Source organism: Camellia sinensis, chromosome 13 (assembly GCF_055761805.1).
Source record: "Camellia sinensis isolate YWXY chromosome 13, ASM5576180v1, whole genome shotgun sequence".
In the NCBI taxonomy this organism is placed as follows: Eukaryota; Viridiplantae; Streptophyta; class Magnoliopsida; order Ericales; family Theaceae; genus Camellia; species Camellia sinensis.
Window position 1 is genome coordinate 14,926,441 of NC_138973.1, and position 23,798 is coordinate 14,950,238.

Genomic DNA, 23,798 nt, shown 5'->3' on the forward strand with positions numbered 1-23,798 from the left:
GTCCATATGCTCACAGCATTGTCTATCTTCGTGCACACAGCACTTTCACTTCCCTCAGGGCCCTTTGCCTTCCTGGCTCTCTCAGCAGCCTCAAACTTTTCTTGTTCCAACTACATTAGTGTAGCTGGTTGTTTAACAATTCCTATATCTACAATGCCCACGTCTTGAGCGGAATTCTTAACACCGGCGCTCTCCGGCGATACAATTTGACTTTCGGCCATTCCGGCCACAGCTGATATCTCTGCCCCTGCCGGGCTCTGTTCTGGTTGGGCTTCCCCCACTGCATCTGGTTGATCTTCGAGCCATCCAGTGGCCTCTGCTGATCCCTCATGATCGTACCAGTTGATTGACGCATTCCCCAGTTCCTGGTCATCGAAAAATTGCAAGTTGGCAAAGTCCTCCTCTACGGTTGTCAGATCATCTGCCCATAGCCCAGATCCATCCCCCAGGATCATGCACAGTTCTCCTGTCTCGGGAAATTCTAAGCTCAGCCCAATCTGGCTTGTTGATAGGATGTACTTGCTTGGATCATAGGCTCCCCTAGCAAAACTCTGTCCAGTCCCAGATTCAGCAATCTCATTCTCCTCCAAAATCTGGCCTGCCCCGTCTTCGACGGTCACCACCATTGGCTCTAGCTGGGTTGTGGAGATGTCCACCATGCACAAGAAGTCAGTGCAATCGGGGAGGAGCACCTCTGGCTTGGGTAGGTGGGATGGGGTGATATAGATACTGTGATCGTAAGATGCGACCCCAATTTGGATAAGATTGATTCTTTTAGGAGGGGGAGGTTGGTTATGTGGTGGGAGAGGGTTGGTTGTGACATTGGGTTTGTCTGGAGGTGCGATCACCTGTTTGTCAATAAGATCCTAGACCTCATGACGCAATCTGTAACAACGGTCGGTGTCGTGACCGTGTTGTTGGTGATAAGCGCAGTATTTCGATGAGTCATAAGAGGGAGGGAGTGGATTCGGTAGTGGCTTGGGCTCCAGGGGTTTCAAATGGTTTTTCCTGATCAATATCCCCAGAACTTTGGTCAGGGGCATGTATAGTGGGGTGAAGGTTCTTTGGCCCCGAGGTTGGAATCTGTTGGTTTGTGTGTTGCTTCCGGACGCGCCGGAGAAAGGTGTGGCCGCCATGGGCCTTGGAAGGGGAGGGGGAATGGTGGTGACCACACTGACTTCCGAGGCTATTGTATTTGCAGCGCCGCTCGGGCCCGCATTGTTGTTACAGTTGAAAGTCCTCCTCGGTTGCTCCCTATCGTGGTCAAACAGACCTTGTCTCATTGCGTCTTTGATTTGCACCCCCATCTCATGTAAATCTGCGAAAGTAGGAAAGGGGACTACAATCATTCTCTGCATCAACTTTGGGTGGAGATTGCGCACAATCATCCGGATTTGATCTTTGTCAGTGGGCCTTAAAGTCATCATTGACGCCTTTGCCCTCCATCGGATTACGAAGTCCGAGAAAGTTTCCTTGGGCTCTTGCCTTGTCGTTTCGAGATCACGGGTTGTGATCTCGATCTGAGTGTTGTACGAATATTGTGCGACAAAGGCCTCAGACATTTCATCCCAATTCTTTTTCACTTCATCTTGTAACTTTGCGTACCAGTTGGAGGCCACACCTGACAGGGTTCGGCCGAATAATGAAAGCTTCTGTGGTCGTGTTAGGCCCATTGGCCGCAAGATGTCTGCAAACAGTCGGAGATGGACCATGGGGTCGCCGGTCCCGTCAAAACGGTCGATTTGTGGCATTTTGAACCTATCGGGGAGTGTCACGGCCTCCTCGGTGTATCCGTCTCCGATATCCGGCATAGCCTTGACCCCTTGGGATTTCTTGAAGAGCTTCTCCAGTTTGCTCAATTTCAGAGCTGTATGATCAACCTCGAACTCGAAGGGAGAGTCGGGGCGATTGGGTGCATGGACCTTGGACAGTTGTGGTGGAAGCGGGGGCGGAGCTGGCCCTGTTGGAAGACTCGTGTCCTCTTGTAAGTTTTGGATAGTCGGCACAGTATTCTGGATATTTGGAGGAGCGTTCTGAACGGCAGGTGTCTGCTCAGGTAATGGAGCCCCTGCCGGAGGAGGAATTTGTTGTGAAGCAGATGCCTCATTCTGCTGTTGCAGTCTAGTAATCAGTTCGGCCTGTTAGGCCATGATTGCGGCCTGCTGTTTGGAGAACTCCGCTTGACGGGCGGCATCATCGTGCATCTGTCTCATGCTCTTCTGCATTTGGCGCATTAGGGCCTCCATCCCTGATGTATGTTGCTGATCCATCTGTCTAACTGGTATGTCTGTTTCTATAGCAGTAATTGAGATTTCAGTCCTACAGTCCTCTGATGAAGTAATCCACTGTTCTGACAATCGCTGTTCTGACACACTGCGCTTCCTCGGCTTTCTTCTGGTAACGGGAGGTAGAGAATGGAACACTGGCTGTCCGTCGATTAGATCCTCAGATCGATGGAGTCGACGACCTCGTGTCCAAAGTGCTTGGGGAATGCCTGCTGGGTTGGAAGCAATTGTGCTAAAACTGACCTAGCAAAAGATAAATAAAGCGAAAAGGAAATAAATAAACAGATAAACGGACAGCATAACAGCTTAAAATAAAATGCATGACACACAGCCGGGCATAATGAACACACAGTCAATAAGCTGAATACACACTGTCCTCAAACATTGATTATTATCCCTGTATCACTGTCTCCTAAAACAGAATCTGATATCCGCAGATAACTAATTCTCGAATACTAGCTGATGCCCGCAGGCTTGATACCGAAACTCATGTACTGAACTGATGCCCGCAGGCCTGATGCTCAAACTTGTATACTGAACTGATGCCCACAGGCCTGATACCCAAACTCATATACTGAACTGATGCCCGCAGGCCTGATGCCCAAACTCATACACTGATACATGCATTCCTGTAGAGACGCACTCTAAAGCACATAACAGATAAGTGAGAGCCAAAACACCCCTATGTTGGGGTAGGGTTTCCCTGTCCTATTTTGTCAGGAACTAGGGTTTCACTACGCACGCAGGGGTTTCAAACAACCTATAAACGGGTAAGCAACCTGTTCTAGTTTGGAATAGTCACTATGGATCCGAATATGCACTAAGTCGAATGGTCAAAGAGGGTGCCCCGGTAAAACCGGGGTTTGTGTTCCCATACTGGCAGAGCCCACAACCGGTCAGCCTTATGGTCATGCCTTGACAAGACAAGCCTCCGGCAAACCGTTCAGGAATAGCAGATGGCAAACACGGTGTCCTAGGCGCACCAATGCAAATGCAATGCAAAGAATCACACAAGTGTAGTCAAAAAAAGATATCACGAGTTCAATTCAAGTTCTCTAATCCCCAGCGGAGTCGCCAGAAACTGTAACAAGCCCGCGGGGGACCTCGCTACAGCTCGGACTCGACTTTTGTCAGTCACGGTTCTAAATCTGAACCAAAGAGTCCAAATCCGGCAAATCGTTTTGAGAAAAATAGATTTTTGAAAGAAGTGCCAAACATGGACTGCTTTGCCAGATACAGAGTCGCCACCTAAATATTTTATTTTGGGAAATTTAGGAAACCCTGACTCGGTGCCAAAAGACCACGTGTCCGTCATCACCAAAGTTGCCTCGGCTCGGGAACTTGGGTACGATTGGGGAAGGTCACTTCGTGAGCACCCCCGCTCGCCCGGTCATAGACCGACCTCTACTAACCATGATATCAATTTTTGAAAATTTTTTGTGTTCTTATTCCGGTTATTAGCCTAGGTTACTATGTGATGCGCACAGCATACAAGTATAGACTGAGTCGCCTGAATTGGAACAAAACATTTCATGTTCGCTTTTTGAAAATGGTTTGCTACCCGCAGGTAGGTTTGAAACATTTGATGATTTATTCCAATTTTAAGCAACCCAACCTCCACCCACAGGCATTTAGGCAGATATATCATATAAGCACATAGCCTCATGGTAAGCATGTTATTCATGGCAGTCACTCACACACATGTAAGGATGCTAAAGCATAAAGCTTACCGGGTACTCCAAGCCAAAATAGAAACTTCATTAGAAATCATGCATGATCCTGACTATACAGAAATGCCTAATGCAACACATGCAAAATGCAATTATAGCAGGCTCGGCTATTCTAAGATGGCATATGAAATGTTACAACTATCATGTCTTCAACTTTTGAAATTGAAAGTACAATGCAGTTAGTATGATGCGCCGAGCCCAGTGCATGCAAAACAGATGAACGAATGCAAACATGCTGTCATACTGTATGCTAATTTAAATATGCCCTAATCTAACCATCATAAGCAGGTAAATAAAAGGGAGAAAGACGTGGGGTTGGAAGACATACAACATACACACGCACACTTATTACAGTTGTGTCCTTGCGCAGAGGGTCCAAATAAATATACAGTCCGAATATTACAGTCCCGAATAAAAGAATATTACAGTCCCGAAATATTACAAAATCCTAATTAATTAACAAATTAACTAAGAAAATAAATAAAACTGGCATGCAAGCCAGGGACTGCCTTGCTTCTGATGGATGATGCATGTCCGGGTTGTCTTGCGCGGAAATCCACCGGAATGCCCCAATTAGCCTCTGTTTACACATGTTCTTGAAATGCGTGCCAAGCCCCAAAAAGTTGCTGATTCTTCGTTTTGCTGCAACAGAGAGCAGGAAAGGGGCATAGCAATGTATTTGCACAGATATATGCATGTCTCGATCCTCGTGCCACCAATCACGCATACCGAGGCATGATGGCCGAGGAGTCAAAATGCACAACTCAATATAGAATGAATGCACATGAAACTATAGCTAAAACCTAACTCCATCATGGATAATCCGGAGTGTCGGTGACTGGGGAATTGAGACACATTCCGTCACTCGGAGTACGAAATATACCTCGTTTTCCGTGCCCGGGCTAACTCCTATTCCGAACACGATGCAATATGCATGACATGCAACTAAGATGCAATCCTAACATACACCATGCTATGAAAATGAGATGCCTCGAAATGCGTGCACACGGGCACGCAAACTGAGAAAATGAAAGAATGCAATCTAAGATAGGAAAACATGATATGGGCTTATACCAACATGAGTGAGCCTCAGCCACACTCATATAAGATGCCGGTGGATGAAAATGAAGTGCCTCGAAATGTGTGCACACGGGCACACAAACCGAGGCAATGGCATACGCGATGCAAATGATATGAAAATGTGATATGGACTTATACCAACATGAGTGAGCCTCAGCCACACTCATATAGGAGGCCGATGGATGAAAATGAAGTGCCTCGAAATGCGTGCACACGGGCACGCAAACCGAGGCAATGTAAAAATGCGAACTATAGCATGGGAAATGATATGCAAACATGGTGATGGATTTTCAGCAATGAAATATGGGGTAAAACAGTCCCGAAATGAGGCGAAATGACACCAAATGCATGGAATAGTCCCGAAATACGAATTTAGGCACCCGAAATGGCCTATAGCTATGCAATGCGTGTACAATATGGACATGGAATGTAAAGACAGAAGCAAGGCAGCCCCAAAATTAGAATTTTACTAGTTTATAGCATGGCCAAACAGTGGACAAAAACAGAGCAAAACAAGCATGCAAAAATGGGGAATAAACATGAGAATAAGAAGCAACTCATAGCTACTGTCCTCGAACAGGTTCGGGCCCTTCAACAACATTGAAGAGGGGCCAAAAATAAGCACTTTCATAGAACTGTAAAAACCTCAAAAACAAACATAGATAAGGCTAAGCTTTTATGCAAGAAAACGGACCAAAAGGTGGCCAAAGAGGCAAGTAGTATATACAATGCTCAAACTGAAAAATTCCCTTCTACAACATTGAAGAGGGACCAAAAATAAGCATATTTTCAGAACTGTAAAATGGCCAAAACAGTATAAAAACATGCTAGAAATGCAATGCAAAATGAGGCTCAAAAGAGGCTATAACATGAGGTATGCAAAGTAATCCACAAACGGCCAAAGACCCTTAATGAAATATGTATAATTGTCCAAAACAAGACTATTTCTAGAACTGTAAAATGGCCAAAAACGAAAGCATGGTAGGCTAACAAAACATGCAAAGAAACGGACCAAAAGTGAGATATAACATGAAGTGGCTTATGGAGGTCCAAAACCATGAAAGACCCTAAACAAAACATGAAGAATAGACCAAAATAAGCACTTTTTCAGAACTGTAAAATGGCCAAAAACAAAAGTACAATAGGCTTCCATGGCATGCAAAAATGGGATGAAAAAGGGAGTATAAAGGAAAGTATAACATGGAGGCATCAAATGGTGAGGGGCCCTTCAACAATGTTGAAGAAGGGCCCAAAATAAGCACATTCACAGATTACATCATGCTCAAAAACAGATTACTCATGGGCCAAAAATAGCATGCAAGAAAACGGTATTTACGAGGGGTATTGAAGCAAGTGGCATATGGAGGGCTCAAACAGGGTTGAGCCCTTAATGAGACATGAAAATGAACTCAAAATAAGGCCACTTTCAGTTATGGCCGGAGCTTAAAGCAAAAAGCATGGATGACTTGCAAAAGATCCAAGAAAAGGGCCAAAAAGGGGAAATTGCAACTTACCCTTGAAGACCAATTCTTTTGTTGCTTCTTGGGCCAAATTTGTTGCCTCTTAGCTGCTGGAATTCCTCTCCTTGCTCTTGGAATGGAGTGGTGGTGGTAGAGCTTGGTGTTGTAGTGTAAATGGTGGTGTAGGACTTGGAGCTTTTCAGGAAAATGAGAGAGATGGAGGGTGAGATGTGTATTGAGGCTTAAAGACCAAATTTTCTAACCCCAACATATGATATAGCTTGCTTGTTATATGGGCCAAAAAGGGGGTGTAAAGGTGGGGGAAAAGGAGGGTAACTTTCCCCCACAAAATATCCCACGGATATTGATATTTTCTGGGGGATAAAGCTCCACAGCTGTAAAGTGCACAGTGCAAGGAACTCGGCCGGCCTGTTACTTTTGCTGCATGTGGCCCGCCGGCCACACCCCCTAGTTGGCCGGCTAGGGGTCAAAAGGGTCAATCTGATTTAGTGGCCGGTCACCAACTGATGGTGTCCTCCTATGTGTGTACAACACAACCCTGTGGTTCAAAGTTCAAGAATGTGGGTCCAAGGGGTTCAACATTAGCCCGGAAGGAGGGGGTCAAAAGGGTCAAGTAACATTAATGGCCGGCCACCAACTTTTAGGGTCCTCTCATGTGTGTACATCACAAATATGTGGTTCAAAGTTCGAGAAAATGGGCCCAAGGTATTCAACATTAGCCCGGAAGGAGGGGGTCAAAAGGGTCAAGTAACATTAATGGCCAGCCACCAACTTTTAGGGTCCTCTCATGTGTGTACATCACAAATATGTGGTTCAAAGTTCGAGAAAATGGGCCCAAGGTGTTCAACATTAGTCCGGAAGTGCGAAAAACGGGCGCCGGAGGGCGTCGGAGGATGTATAACTGGTTGCTGCAACAATTACTGGCCTCTCACCCTTCAGTGACCTTCCTAGTGATAAAATAGAGGTACCTGCCAAAAATGAACGAAAATCGTTGCAAAACGAATGCTCGGGGACCAAAATGTGCAGTTTGAGGTCCCGAAAATGGGCTGCTAAGCACCAGAAATGGCGTTCGGCCACGAAGTGGGTTTCTCAGACCCCAGTGTCCCTCAAAAGGGAGAAAAAATGAAGTATGCCAAAAATCAGAACAAACGGAGATGGTTAGGCGGTCCCGAACCGAGGCACACGGCCTGACGGCTCCGAAAACCGGAAACCGGACTCCGAAATGGGAAAAATGGCCTATGGCCACCAAATGTAGCCTACGGACATTGAGAGATGGTCTACGAGACCTCTCCCTTCCCTCAGGAAAAGAAACAAAGAAAACCGAGCCTGGTTCGCAAACCGAGGCAAAGTACAAAAGAGGGTTCGGAAGTCCGGAGGCAGGGCTCACGGCCGCAACTCTGAAACTTCTGAACGAGCACACTATGCAATATCACCAAGTGCTCAACTGGTGACGTCTGAGTCTCAAGGTCGGTCAAAAATGGGGTGTCTACATGTGCCAGATTTTGTTTTAGCACGGGCGTTATCCTCCTCTACGCAAATATGTTGGTGCACTCGCTCCATCAAGGCCTCCATCGTGAGGGGTGGCGCCATAGTGATTGAGTCCCTCAACTTGTTTCCGACTGGCAGACCCCTTTTGTATTGCACGATAGTGAGATTTGTGGGCAATCTCCTATCTGGTTTAAGGTCTCCCAGTAACGACTGTTGTAGGACCTTAACGACTATTTTTTGCCCATGTTAATGGAGAGTAGTTGGTCGATCTCCACTAGTGTCTTGGTGTTCGTCCTGAATCTAGTTATGAACGTTTCTGCCAACTGCGCCCATGAGGCAATGCTGCCATCTGGTAGCCTTTTGAACCAGGTTAAACCTAGGTCGCCAAGGCTGGATGGGAATAGGATGCACATTAAAGCCTCGTTTCGCCGGTAAACCGCCATAACCTGGCGAAAGTGGCTTAAATGCATGTAGGAGTCCATTTTTCCCTCATATGTAGTGAATTTGGGCTGGTTGAAACCCGAAGGTAGTGGCGCGTTCTCGATTGCCGGAACGATCGGCGAGCTCTGAAGCCTTGCTAACGCTTTGTCTGTTGGTTCATAAGCAAGGCGCGGTATTGGAATTCCTACCCCGACGCTGCCATGCGTCCTAGAAGCCAACCGCTGAAGTGCTGAGACTCTATGCGGGTTGCGTGCCCTGACATCCTCCTTCCATCCTGCCCTTTCCTCAAGCACAGTTCACAAGTCAGATGTTCTGGGCAGCTCTGTGTGCCTAGATAACGTCTGGTACGTGTGCAAGGGCCGATAGGTGCCTCCCTCAGTACAGGGCCTCTCAGTTCTCGTTCTCTCAGACCTAGAGTAACGAGTCCTGTAAGTCCTTGATTGAGTGTCGCCTGTTCTCAGGCTCCTATTCTCTGCTTGTGATGGTGTGGTACGCCTATCGTGATCCCCTGAGTGGCGGAGGGGTGTGTTGCCTTTGTGCCTCTCTCCTGTCGCCACCCCTTTTTCTTTTATCTGGCGCTTCATCGAATCCACGTCTGCCGCCATCCTTCTTATTATCTCATCCTGCTTCTTCACGCGATCTTCCAAAACTTGAGGGTCCAACCTCCGCCTCTGTCGTTCTGGACTTTGAGAGTGACGGGGGCTGTTAACCCACCTCCCCCTTGCATCCCTCTGGGGGTTCTGTCGCTGGGGTTCTAAATCCGCCATGGGAGGGATGGAAGGCAAACCTTCGCGCCTTCCACCCCTCTCTGGGGTTTGTCTGTCGATAGCGGACTGTGGCAAATCTTCATTGTGCGCCATTACTTCCAATTAGAGAGAAAAAACTTGATCAAGAGGTTTTGTTCTTTCTGGTCTTCCCACAGACGGCGCCAATTGCACGAGCACAAAATAATGTTCTCGTATAATCCTGTTGACCAAGTCTGCGCTCCTCCAAACATCGTCGCTTTACTCCCTGAAAACACAAACGTGAGCTAGCTGGCGGGTGTGTGCCGGATACCTCTCCGATGCCTAAGTCAGCAAAACAGACAAATAGACAAAAGCTCTGTGTATTCGAGAATCAAAGTTGTGTTACCTCTCCATAAGTGATGTTGTGAGCTTTTATAGGTTCCGCATGGCATAATCCTAGTAGGACTTTTATTCCTCTATGTAGAGTCCTCCTAGGAATCACACTCCTGAAAGATAATGCTTATCCTTCAACACCCCCCTCACTGCTTAAACCAAGTGAGATGGTTTTACCTCGGTAATATGACAACACGACCGAGCTAACACAGCTATGCTAAAGCAGCAGAAATGACTGAGCTCCAACTAGCTCGGTTCTTCCCTTCATTGCTTGTATCTTGGTATGGTCTGTCGAAACCGAGCTAACCGTAGTAAACTCCGACCGGGCTATCGAGAGCAAGGTTCACCACAAGCCCAAATACCTCGGTTCTGAATACCATGACCGAACTAATTATCACCATACCGATCGTGGTAACCACCACTACAATTGGATCGAGCTAACCACAAGGTCCTTTTACTCATCCCTTTTTACTGCGGCCCAAAGAATGGCCCATTACCGCGCCTTGGCCTAGCTCGGCCCTAGTGTGCATAAAAACTTCCCTCTCAACAGTTATAACTATTAGATGAATTTAATTTGATCATTAAAATATATTACTCTGCAATGATTTCTCTTTAATTTAAAATATTGATAAATTTATGTGTCTATACAGAGATTATTCATTACAATTATATAATAGAGATGATTACAATCTGTTTAGATGTGTAGTTTGTAGCTTGCAAAATTAATCTGATCCAAATCAACAGCTGTAAATTTGTTGGATTAATTTGACTCAAACACTCAAAAAAGGCCACAAAAAAAGAAAATAAAAAAGGCAAATTAATACGTATGGATTTTGTAATGAGCTTTGGTATATACTTTCTACTCTTCTGATGTGTGAAAGTGAAAGGTCATAAAGAGGAGCTGTGTAACATTTATACCCCAACCCAACCACATGAAGAATTTTTTTTTTTAGAAATTCTCGTTTATAATCCTATAAATTACTAATTTAAATATTAGAGCATCTCAAATTAAACGTTTTAATCGGAAAGAACTTGCATGTCAAAAGAGAAAATGTTTCGACTTTGATTCCATTCCAATTCAGTATGATAGGTTTCCACCCTTAATTACTTCTTTCTATTATTTTCTTATTTATACCATATAGCATAGTGACTTTTCGCGAGGAGTCTTGTGGGAGCTCCAAAACTCTTATCAATATTTGTGAGTTTTTGGTTTAAAATTGTTGGCTACATATTTTGTACAAACCAATTGCAATTTGACGCGTGGCAGAATAAGGGTAATACAAGAAGACTATTCAAGTCTTCGATCCTGATCGTACACGTGGCAGTTAGTATTGGTTATTACGAGATATAAGTAGTAGTGGATCAACAAAGAGATGCAAGGTGATGTGACTTCAACGGTTACTCACATTTAAATTCAAAAATTAAGAGGGAAGCCTAACTGCAAGTGACAGCATAGTGGAGCTAATTATAAGGCAACATGATCAGCGATCATGGAGGAGCAGTTCGACGGTTAGAAATGCAGTTCGATGGTCATCCTTGAGAAGTATAAATAGCAGAGAAGGCCCATAAAAAGACCCCCAGACTCAGATCCAAAAAACCAGTCTTATTCTGCTTATTTTCCTTTTTAGTTTTACATTTCCAGTCTTACATTTCCCGTTCTTTACATTCCTGTACTTTAAATTCCTGCACTGCACTTCGTTCATAGGAGTAGTTTCAAGTAGTAGATTGTTGCTATAAATCTCTACGAGGCTGAGTTTGGATCATTGTAAGTTTTTCATTTTAATGAAATGCTTCAAATTGTTCTTTATTTAATGTTATCTTGTTTAATTCTCCTAAATCAAGCCACCAGTAAAAGTTCTCTTCATTGAGGCTGAAAGAATTAAAACACAATCATCTGATAATTGGTTGGCAATTAATTTTCTGTAAGGACTGATTGATCCTTGCTGGCACGCTCGCAATTACAAAAATAACCTTCGAAAGCCAAAAAGCCAACATATATTTTTGGCGCACCCAGTGGGACTAATTGAAATGGCTAAACGTAGGAGACAAGAAGAAATTGAACGCTTGGAAGAAGGCATGGAAGGAGAGGTAGAGATACCTAATCCAGAAGATAATGTGATAACACATCCTATGAAAACTCCCATTTTATTAGAACCTATGGTCGAACAAACCAGCACTTCAGAACAAGTACCACATGTTCATCATATTGGACGAGACCAAGGAATTGGACCATCCACTGTTCCATCTACTCAGCTAATAAATCCATGGGGTGGCCTAGTAGATGCCATGGGACAGCAGTTAATGAACACAATGGAAAGGTGGGCAACATCCTTTTTGGATCGAATGAATAACCACCAACCAACAAACGCAAGACACATGGAGGAAGTTTTAACTGTCGCTCAACAAAGATTGGCTAGAGATAAACAACCTATGCAAGTTAATGGACATTCTAATGGTCAAACTAGTAATTAGAACTATGAAAGACCATCACCTCAGTCTTGGTACGAACCTATTTCGAGGCCTATGGCAGGTGAAAATGCCTCAGTACTTAATAGTGAAGCCATGCAAATTGGTGGATCTGGCCCAGTACAAGAAAATGGTATAAGAATGATTCCAAATCCCATGTTCGAAGCCATACCTGGCACGAGGGGGTTCACTAATCCCTTATTCGAATTTATACCCAGGGGGTTGGAAGGTTTTCCTACAAATGGAAGGGACACAACACCTGTTCCAGCACCTTTGGCAGGTCCTTTCGCAGGACAGGCTCAAAGGGGTTACCCACACCCCTAACAGCAACTTGTACCACAGGGACAACCAGTCCCAAATATACCACCTTATGGACCAAGAGGACCACAGGCACAAGGTTATCCAGCAAATCCTGTGTTTGTCCCTCCAATAATGGTTCAGCAGGCACAAAATATGGTCCCTAGGGACCAAATTGCTGACATTGTTAGAGAGATGTGTGGACCGATGGCTCGGGGGGTCCAGACTCCTCTATACAGGAAACCATACCCAGAATGGGTAGATAGGGTACATGAATACCCAAGAGGTTTCAAGATACCAGATTTTACCCTTTTTTATGGGAATGGAAACCAATCAACAGTAGAGCATATTGCTAGGTTTGCTACTCTATGCGGTGAATTGACTAATAATGACTATATGAAGTTAAGGTTATTCCCAAATTCCTTGACTGGGGGAGCATTTGTATAGTATATTAACCTTACACCTGGCTCTATCCAGACGTGGCAATAAATGGAAGAGGCATTTCATGCCCAATTCTTCCAATCAGAGCCAGAGGTTTCCATGGCAGACTTGGCAAGATTGAGTCAAAAGCCTGATGAGAAGGCTACCCAGTTTATTGCCAGATTTAAAAGGGCTCGAAACAAATGTAGGGTCATCCTACCAGGGCCAGAATTCGTGAGATTGGCTCAAAATAGTTTATAGTTTAGGCTTCGAAAGAAGTTTGACTCAACTGAGTTCAGAGACTTAGTGGAACTGACTTATAAGGTGTCTAGGTACGAAGCATTACTAGAGGAGGAACAAGATTGAAATAATGCATCATACAAGACATATTATAAAGATCCTAATTATGAGATTGATGCAGCAGAGATTGTGGGGAAAGAACCTGTGATCTGTGAAACATTAATTCATAAGGATACAACAATTGACCAGCAGTTTAAAAAGAAAGACCTTCACAGGAAATACTCTTTCGATTTAACTAAGGTAGATGACATTTTTGATCATTTGCTTGCGGCCAACTTCCTTAAGTTACCAAAAGGAGTTAAAATTCCGTCTCCAGATGAACTTAAAGGAAAAATATATTGTAAGTGGCATAACTCTTGGTCTCACTCAACTAAGAACTGTATTGTTTTTCGAGGCAGGATCCAAGAACAAATTCGGAAAGGAAGTTTGAAATTCCTAGCCAAAACAGAAAAGGCCATAGGGATCGACAGTAATCCATTTCCAGAAATTGGAGAGATGGCAGCCAATGTCATAATGCCAGACTTTCAAAGCTTGTCCTTGAAAGAATTGGGAGAAGTCAATGTGCAGATGCATGTTACCAACCAGACAACTATCAAAAAGGACACTGGAAATCTACCAGCTATTGGACAAGGTTTCTCACACCAGAGGGAAGACTATGATGAAGAAGCACTGGATGACGATTCTTTAGAGGCAGCTGTAATGCAAATGATGTGTCCCAGGTGCAGACTGAGCTACAAATGGTTGAAAGGGCTGCCAATTGATGGGAAACAATATTACAAGGATGTGTAGAGGCGTCCTAAACCAACCAATGCTTTCAATAAAAGGTCATATCCATCTGGTGCTAGGCAGTAACCATTGATGGTTGAACCAGCAGCCGATAGAATGCATTCCAAAGGCAAGAGGCCTTTATATGAGTCCAGGCCACTTAATTATCACAGAATGGAGAGCAATCATTCTGAGAGGAGACTGGAGAGAGGCTCAGTTTATGGGATCAAAGCTAGAGATTGGCCCCCTAGACCAACCTCACGCAGGATAGAAAGTGGACACCTTCATAAAAGGCTTGAGTTAGGCCCAAAACATGAAGTCACGACGAAGCAGTGGCCTTCAAGTCACCTTCGAATATGGATTCGAAAGAAGAAAGAAGCAGTTCAACATCTGGGTCAGTAGGTTCGTGGGTACTTAGAGTTCCAGACTGGTTTGTGATGCAGAACAAACCTAGGGAAGTGTATAACCAGAGAGATGTTGTTGGAAACTAAGGTAGGATGGTCAAACCTCCTTTGGTGGCTCCAAACAATTAGGTATTTCTTAAACACCCAAAAACAAAGGAACCAGATATGGTCCTCGTGATTTCTAGATCATAAAGGAGGAAGATTCAGCGTAGATACACTTAGTACCAGAAGAACTTGAAAGAAAGTAGAGAGAGTTCTTCATTGGTCCAGACAGAAGGAAAGAAGAATCCAAAGTCAGACCATACTCCAAAACCAACTCTACAAGGCAAAACAGTTTGCAGCAGAGAACAGTTGGCCAAAGTTCACTCTGAACTAAAAGTCACAGAGAGGTCTAGTTTAGCAGGATTTGAGAAGTCATTGATAGAGAGTGATAGCGAGACAGAGAAAGAAGTTGGGTTAGGCCAAAAGAAAGAAATGGTTGAGGAAGAAATGTTCGAAGCCTTCATGGCTTAACAAACATTCTTGGCTGAAAAGCCGGTTGTGAAAGACCATTCAAAGGAGTTTGTTAGTAATGAAGTGCCAAAATGCAGCATGGGGTATACTTCTAGAGTAACTGAACAAGGTGGCCAAGAGGAGAAACAGTCACAGCCAGCCATTCAATTTGGCTCAGTGTTAGTGAATATGGTACACATACTACCACATGAATTCCAAGCTGGAGATAAGAACCAAAAGGGGCAAGAAATTGACCCAATTCCAGTCTCTAGTGAAGACTCACAAGTGAGTATGGTGCAAGATAATTCTGGAATGGCTATCCCAATGGAAATTGAATATGAGAGTGAAGAAGAGGTGAGTATCAACCTCTCATATCCTTTTGAGTATCCCTCAAACTCTATGACACAGCATGTCAAGCCTTTGTATATCAAGGCCTTTTTCGATGGGATACAATTGAACCGAGTCTTGGTAGATAATGGGGTAGCGGTGAACTTACTACCGAAATCTTCTTTAAAGAAACTAGGGAAAAGGAATCCCAGGTTAATCCCAACCAGCACAACCATTGCTGGTTTCGCTGAAGACAAACAAATGGCTCAGGGAATTCTGCCCATCAACCTGAGTGTGGGAACCAGGGACTGCATGACGGCATTCTTTGTGATCGACGACAATGCTAAGTACAATGCTTTACTTGGCAGAGATTGGATCCACACCAACAAATGTGTGCCTTCCTCTTTGCATCAGAAAATAATGATGGCCTTGGGTAATGGAGAGACAGAGAAAATTGATGCAGATCTTCAATCCTTCATAGCCTGTGCAGACTTCGCAGAGGCCAAATTGTATATTGAGGGAGTGAAACCACTCAGTATACTGAGGAAACCTGATGGCTTAGCCGAAGTGACGACTGATGAGAAGGTGACACACCTGAAACACTTAGTCCAGGAAAGTGCTGATGAATAGGTTGTCGTTAAGGATGACAATGATGCCTGATTGTAGGCAAAGAGATGAAGCACCAGAAGCCAAGTCTTTGGCTCTAATTAAGTTTTCAATATTGGATGTAAAATCAATAGTCCAGAAAGTACAGGAGCAAGAGAAAGAAGCCATGATAATTGACTGCAAGCAGAAGCAACAACAGGCCAGAGTTTTGGCCCTTGATAAATACTGTGCATTGGACATTGAAACAAAAGTCCAGGAGATATAGAAAGAAGAAGCCTTGTGGACAAACTTTGTCTATGAGGAGGAGGGTAAAGATGTTGAATCAAAAAATCTGGGAGCAGAACACAACAAGGAGATTGCTTCGAAGCCAGAAGGAATCAAAGAAGGAGCTTCAGTAACCTCTCAGATAGAAGACCTCTTAGAAGAAATAAATTTAGGGGAAGATTCTGTACAACAACCCATTTATATAAGTGCTTGGTTGAATGTTCTTGACAGGAACCAGTTGTTGGTTATTCTGAAGAGATATAAAGATTGTTTTGCATGGTCTTATAATGAATTACCAGGATTGGATAGGTCATTAATGGAACATAGGCTCCCTATGAAGCCTAATTTCAAACCATACAAGCAAAAACCAAGAAGAATGAGTCCAAAAGTGATTCAAAAAGTCAAGGAGGAAATTCTTAAACTACTCAAGGCAGGCTTTATTAGGATAGCCAGGTATGTTGAATGGCTATCTAATATTGTGCCTGTAGTTAAGAAGAATGGTAAAATGAGGGTATGCATTGATTTCAGAAACTTAAATCTAGCAAATCCAACAGATGAGTATCCTATGCCTATAGTAGATTTGTTGGTAAACAGTTCAGCTGGGCATCAAATTTTATCAATGATGGATGGGCACTCTGGTTATAACCAAATCTGCATTGCAGAGGAGGATGTTCACAAGACAGCATTCAGATGTCCTGGGAATATTGGCACCTTCAAATGGGTTAAAATGCCATTTGGTCTGAAGAATGCTAGGGCTACATATCAGAGGGCTATGAACACTATCTCTTACAATCTCATTGAAGGATATTTAGAGTGTTTTATTGATGATATTGTAGTTAAATTCCAATCCGTGGAGGAGCATCTGTTTCACTTAGAAGCAGCTTTCGAAAGAATGAGAAAGTTCAAATTGAAACTCAATCCTCTTAAGTGTGCTTTTGGCGTATCATCTGGAAATTTCTTGGGCTATGTAGTACACAAGAAAGGAATACAGATTGACCAGAATAAAGCCAAAGCCATCATTAAAGTCAAACCTCCATCAAGTAAGAAGGAATTACAAAAGTTCCTTGGACAGGTTAATTTTCTTCGAAGATTCATTTCTAACACTGCAGGGAAAACTAAAGTATTTTCTTCCTTGTTAAGGTTAAGAGATGAAGAGGAATTTGTGTGGACAGCAGAGTATCAAATTACTTTCGAAGAAATCAAAGCCTACTTGGCCAACCCCCCAGTGCTAATGCCACCAAAAGGTGAGAAGCCCTTGAAGTTATACATAGCTGCAACAGAGGATTCATTGGGAGCTTTCTTAGCCCAAGACAATGAAGAAGGCAAGGAGTAAGCTGTTTATTACCTTAGTAGGTTTTTAAATTCTTGTGAATGTAAATACTCAGCTGTAGAAAAGCTGTGCCTTAAATTGTATTTTGCTGCAATGAAATTAAGATACTATCTTTTACCTACAACTGTCTTGGTAATTGCAACCACAGATTTGGTTAAGTATATGTTATCTATACCTATGTTGAGGGTAAGAATTGGTAAATGGATACTAGCCTTATTAGAATTTCGTTTAGAATATGTTCCCCAAAAGGCAATAAAAGGACAAGTTTTAGCTAATTTTTTGGCAGATCATCCATCTCAAACAAAAAACCAAGAGATAATGGAACTTGGGATGGCTAGTGTTGAGCCATGGCAAATGTGGTTCGATGGATCAAAAGCCAATGGCCTAACTGGAATTGGTATAGTGATTAAGTCACCACAAGGAGTAGAAACCACACATGGTTTCAGAATAGATGAAATTACTTGTTCTAATAATCAAGCTGAGCATGAGGCCTTAATAGTGGGACTGGAAATTCTTATTGGATTACAAGTTCATGCAGTCGACGTATTTGGAGATTCTCAATTGATGGCTAACCAAGTAAAAGGAATTTTCAAATGTCAAAGTATAAGCATGTTGCCATACTATGTTGTTGCATTACATCTGCTTTCTCGATTTTAACTTGCAAATGTAACTCATGTCCCAAGATTCTTGAATAATAGAGCTAATGATGTGGCTCAGAAAGTTTTGAATTTCAAGAAAATGGACAATGCTCAAAGGGACATAAGCCAAACAACATATCAGAAATTAATACCACCCTTAGGTAAAAGGAATGTGGTCCTGGAAGTCAACCAGAATGACTTACAAGAACAAGATTAGAGGCATCCAATAATGCAGTACTTGGCTGGCCCATCTTCGAAGGCCAGTAGAAAAATTAAATTGCAATCTATGCAATACGTGACATATGGTAATGTTCTCTACAAAAGAGGGGGAAGATGGTTTATTGCTGGAATGTTTAGGCCCAAAAGAAGCATTAACAGCTATGGCTGAGGTTCATGAAGGCATCTGTGGTGCTCATCAGCCTGGGGTGAAAATGTGATAGTTGCTTCGAAGGCATTTCTACTATTGGCCAACTATCCTTAAAGACTGTATAGAATATGCAAAAGGTTGCCAGGTATGTCCAAAGTATGGCACAATAAGGCATGTGCTCATAACTGACATACATGCAGTAGTAAAGCCTTGGCCATTTAGAGGATGGGCCATGGACATGATGGGAAAAATACACCCACCTACTTCGAAGCGTCATTGTTTTATTTTGGTGGCCACTGATTACTTCACTAAGTGGGTCGAAGCTAAGCCATACAAAACTGTAGACCAAATTGAGGTCATTGGATTCATTAAGGATTTAATCCATAGATTTGGTATCCCACAGACTATAACTGTTGATAATGGGACGGTATTCGATGGGAAAATGGTGAAGTCTTTTGTGACAGAATTTAGAATTAGCCTTGTTAATTCCACCCCCTATTATGCACAAGCCAATGGTCAAGCTGAATCATCCAATAAATCCTTGAAAAAAAGAATACAAAAGGTTGTGGAAGACAATCCTAGGGATTGGCATAACTTATTATTGGATGTATTATGGGCTTATAGAACTTCCCCAAGGTCAAGCACAGGAGTCACTCCTTATGCCTTAGTATATGGGCATGATGCAATGTTACCTATGGAAATTAATGTTAAGTCCTTGAGGGTAAGATGCCAAGACCAGTTAGATCTTGAGCAATACCATCAGAGTATGTGCTTGGAATTAGAAAGCATAGATGAAGGTAGAATTCTGGCACTAAATAGTATTCTTTTTCAAAAGAAGAAAGCAGCCAAAAACTATAATAAAAAAGTCAAATACATTGGCTTTGATGAAGGTGATTTGGTATGGAAAACAATACTCCCAATAGGGATTAAAAGCCATAAGTTTGGCAAATGGTCACCTAATTGGGAAGGACCATATCAAATTCATAGAGTCTTGCCTTTTGGAGTATACCATTTGAGAAATTTAAATGGATACATTCATCCCAAAAAGATTAATGGCAGATATTTGAGGCCTTATTTTCCAACCATTTGAGAAACACAAGGAATAAAGTAAACATTAAGTACAAGAACACAAGAATACTCAAATGATAAATAAGAATTTGTTCTTCATAAAGAGTTGAATATATTCTGCCATAAATTGGCCCAGAAATCATTACAATGTCTCAGTTGTTCCTTTACAATGGATGTTCTATTCTTAAAAGATGAGAACAACTGGATGGCTGTGGTCATTTCCTGCTTTCGGTCAGCCAGTCCTTGGTTGGTGATCTGCAGTTTGGTGTCAGTTCGGATTAAGGCTTGGTTCACTACAGATAGCTCCTCCTTAAGTTGAGCTTTCCTCTCCAGTAGTTGAGTTCGAAAGTGGGAGACAGAAGAATATTGTTCCTTTAATTCTGATACCTCAGTATGCACTGTGGAATTAAAGCTCTGATCTTCAACCAATTTCTCCTCTGTAGCCTTGGCAGCATGGCAAATGTTGATATAGAAGTCAATAGTAGTTGCTGCCTAAGATAAATGACTTGAGACAGTCATGCCAGATTGCTCAACAATCTTGTAGCACTGAAGGAAGCCATTTCTTATTATAGGTCTCTCTAAGGCCTCGAAGGGGATCCTCGAAAAGGATGTCAATAGCTCCAAGCAGTTATCCAAGTCTATCAGAGGTAAAGAAGGCTTATTACTGGAGGAAGAGCTCTCAAAAATTTCTAGTAAAGAATCAGCCAAAACTAACGGCTCAGTCTCATCACTAGCCATTAGAGAGGTAGAAGGCAGGTCGAAGAGACTAGCTAGTCTTGCTTCAAAAATGCTACCTCATCTGTGGACATGAAGGGGGCAGAAAGGGCTTTGGTGGAAGGTACAAAGGACTGCATAGAGATAGGAGAAATGGGTGGAGCATCTTCAGCAGTCTCTATGGTTCTAGCCACCAATAAATCAAGGGAAGAAGGGCTGGAACTAGACAAAAGTAATAAACTATGAGTTGGAGAGCTACCAGTACCCTCTTTAGGAGAATCAGCTACCATCGAAGAGAAGGTAATAGCTGGAGCTTCCTTAGGAGGAGAAGGAAAAGCAAGACTCGAAAGAGAATTAAATTGAGATAAGTCAAAAGATAAGTAAGGAAGATATGGAGTTAAGCCAAAAGAAAGTGATGCAGGAATACTTGGCCTTAGGAAGGGTATAGAAAATATAGGGCCTGGAAGTGGCAGAATTATTTGAATGTTCTCCACATCTTGAGTTTGTTCCACTTCAACTGAAACTGAGGTAGTCCTTATTGGAAGAACAGGCTCAGTAGTTGTTGCTACAAAAGAATAAGTACAAAGTAATGTCAAGCCTCAGTACCTAAAATCTGACAAGGGAAAAACAATAGAGGTTTGAAAGAAGTTACTTGTTTCAGAAGTAATAACAACAATATGAGAGCTACGAAGGGAATAGTGCTAAACAATATATTGCCTTCTTGCAGTTTCCCTTTGGATTGCATCAGCAGCAGCAGCAGCAGCTTTATCTCTTAAGAATTGCTATTGTCGTCTCTTCTCAGCTCTCTCAAAAACAATTATGGCCTTAGAGTGTTCCTGCTCCACTGCCTTGGCAGCTGCCTCATGAATAAGGTCTTCGACTAAATCAAAAGGGGAGACAATCATCTTCCTTCTCTTTTTTCTCTGTATTGGTGCTGCATGTTCCCTCTCAATTTCTCTTTCTTCAATCTGGGATTCAGATTCCTCAAAAGTGAGTTCCTCTGCTACTACTCTGGCAGTTGTCTCATGAGTAAAATCTTGAGCCCAATCAGAAGAAGAGACAGGCACTCTCTTTCTTCTCTGTAAGAGTGTCTCTTGCTCTTAAGCTTCTTCTTCTTCTTCTTCTGCCGATTGAACTTCAAGTGTTTCCTTGACAGGATCAGGCAAGAGTTTCATTTTCTTCTTTTACTGTTTGCTCCTGAGGAGATGTAAAGCTTGGGTCTTCTGAGGAGAATCTCCTTGTGAAGCACCCGCACCACCTTCACAAAAGAAAACAAAGGATAAGGCTAAGAAGCATTATAAAAAAGACAAAAGGAGAAGAAACAAGGGTATCTACCTTTCTTAGAAGCAGCTCGAGTGACTCTAGGAGGAGTGGAAGCAGCAGGAGTAGACTGTGTGGTGGCAGGCATAGGAACTGAAGTGGTAAGAGCAGTAGAAGAAGTGGCAACTCCAGCTCCTTTATGTTTGGATTGGGGCACATCTAGCACCATTAATAAGTCTTGAGGAGCAATGGCCAAGTATACTTCAATGTTGGTCACCCACCAGTTTTGGTACCTCTTCAATGGGTTACCTTGAGGGATGAAAGAGATGTATTCAAAATCGATTAAGCCCTGTATAAACTTAGAAGTTGCCTCTTCTAGTCTAGACCTTCGAACCTTTAAATCCCTGCTAGTAAGACTCAGATTGGTGTTACTGTAGAGAGGTATTGGGACCCCTTGTGAGAAACTAAATTGTCTAGCAAATTGAGCAGGACAATAAGGCTCGGCAATGCATTTGTAGGCTCTGGGGTTCATAGTCCCAATAAATAGCTCTCTGGGGATCAGAATAGAAGCCCATATATCTTTATGAGGAGGTGAAGCACAGAGCCTATCACTTAGAAAATTCTTCAACCAAGATGGGCCAATAGTAATGGGTTTGAAGGGATGAAAGCTGTAAGAAGGAAGGGAAGCTGGAAGTTGGTGGAAGAAAGAGAAGTAAAAAGAAAGGTAGAAGGATAAAGTGAAGCATTGGCTAGCCTCATGCCATGCGTACGAGGGTTTGGCTCAAAAAATTTAAGGCATTTAGACTGTAGCTCAGCAAAATAAGCAAAAATCCAAAGCTGAAGTATCCAAAATGGACCTCCTTGATTGGTATCTAAGGGTTTCTCACAGAAAAGAGAACAAGCTCTATATACATGACCTAGAACATATGGGACTAAGGCCACATTTTTCTGTAGGACAAGAGCTTTGGCAAGAGGGCAAATTCAGGCATAATTCTTTGAGAAGAAGTGTGCAAAAAAGAAATTTGCAAAGCCAATATAATATGAAAGAAAAGAATTCTCTATCAGTTATAGGGCCCTCCCTTCTATTCTCGGCCTTGACAAAGTCACTGTAGGATGAGTTAAGGGAGGAGAGGGAAAAGGGGACTGGTGAGTCAGGATAATCTGGTCCAATGGGGGTACCAATGGAAGACAATCCTAGTAGATGGCAAATATCAAGAACAGTAGGGGCCATCATCCCACATCTGAATTGGAAAAAATTAAAAATAGAATTCCAGAAGCAAAGGGCAACAGGAATTAGGAAAGGGTCCTCTGAGATAGAAAACCTGGATAGTCGAAGGGCATCGAGAAGACAGAGCTCTTGAAGGTCCAAAATCCTAGCAAGGACAACCCGATCGTACCATTCTTGTCACTCTGATCTTACTGTGGGCCAGCATCGGTGGGGACAGTTCATCCTTCAGGTACCCCAGTCAAGACCACCTTCATAAAGAAGACAGTGGTCTTCTAGACGTGGATATAACGCTGGAAGCTCAGTAAGAATCTCCTTGAAGATGGGCCCAAGCACATAGTCCTGCTGCTCATGACGTCGAGGGATGAAGATGCGTCCATCGATGGCACTTTTCTCACCGGCCTTGTACTTTTCACATTCTGCCTCAATGATCATTTTTAGGGTTACAGACGGGCTCACGCGCTCTACGACTAGTACTTTCAATGAAGAAGAAGCCATTGATTGAAAGCTTTCTCAGAGGATGAAGTTGGGAAAGGGAGTAGAGAGTCAGTAGAGATAAAGGGTTTGTGTGTTAGACGAGTGAGTGATTTCAAAACATGAAATAAAAGGGTTTTAACAAAATCTTTGTGTCTGAAAAATGTATCGCGTAATTCGTTAAGTATTAAAAGTACAAATACGAAGAGCTTCCTTCAATATTGATACTTTTGGAGGGAAAAACACACCCCGATGTTGAGGCCAGCTTCGAAGTATAGTATTTGGCTTCGAAATGAAATTTTGGCACCAAAACTCAAATAATAACCGGCTTCGAAACTGAGAAGCTGGCTTCGAAGTACATTTCATACCTATGGATTGTAAGAATGCTCAAGTATTTGTTTATTTCAAAGGAATTAAAGACCTGCTTCAGGTTTCTCAATGAAAGTAATGTCCTTTGAAGCAAAACTTGAGATATCTTAAGGATGGGAATTGGTGTTCGAAACATCAAGACCAATAATTGGTTTATATATATTCAGAATTTCAGACTAAAACAGTGTAGCCCTCAAAAGGAGCTTCCATATTTTTGAAAGTATGGACTGTTGTTCAAAGTAAAATGGTCAATTTAAAACTGATTGATCATACTAAATCATGACCATATATTTGGTTATAATTGAAACAAATTTTAAGGGGCAAGATTGTTAGATTCGAAGCACGGATTATGAATGAAAAATCAGCAAAAACTATCAACTGCATTCCAT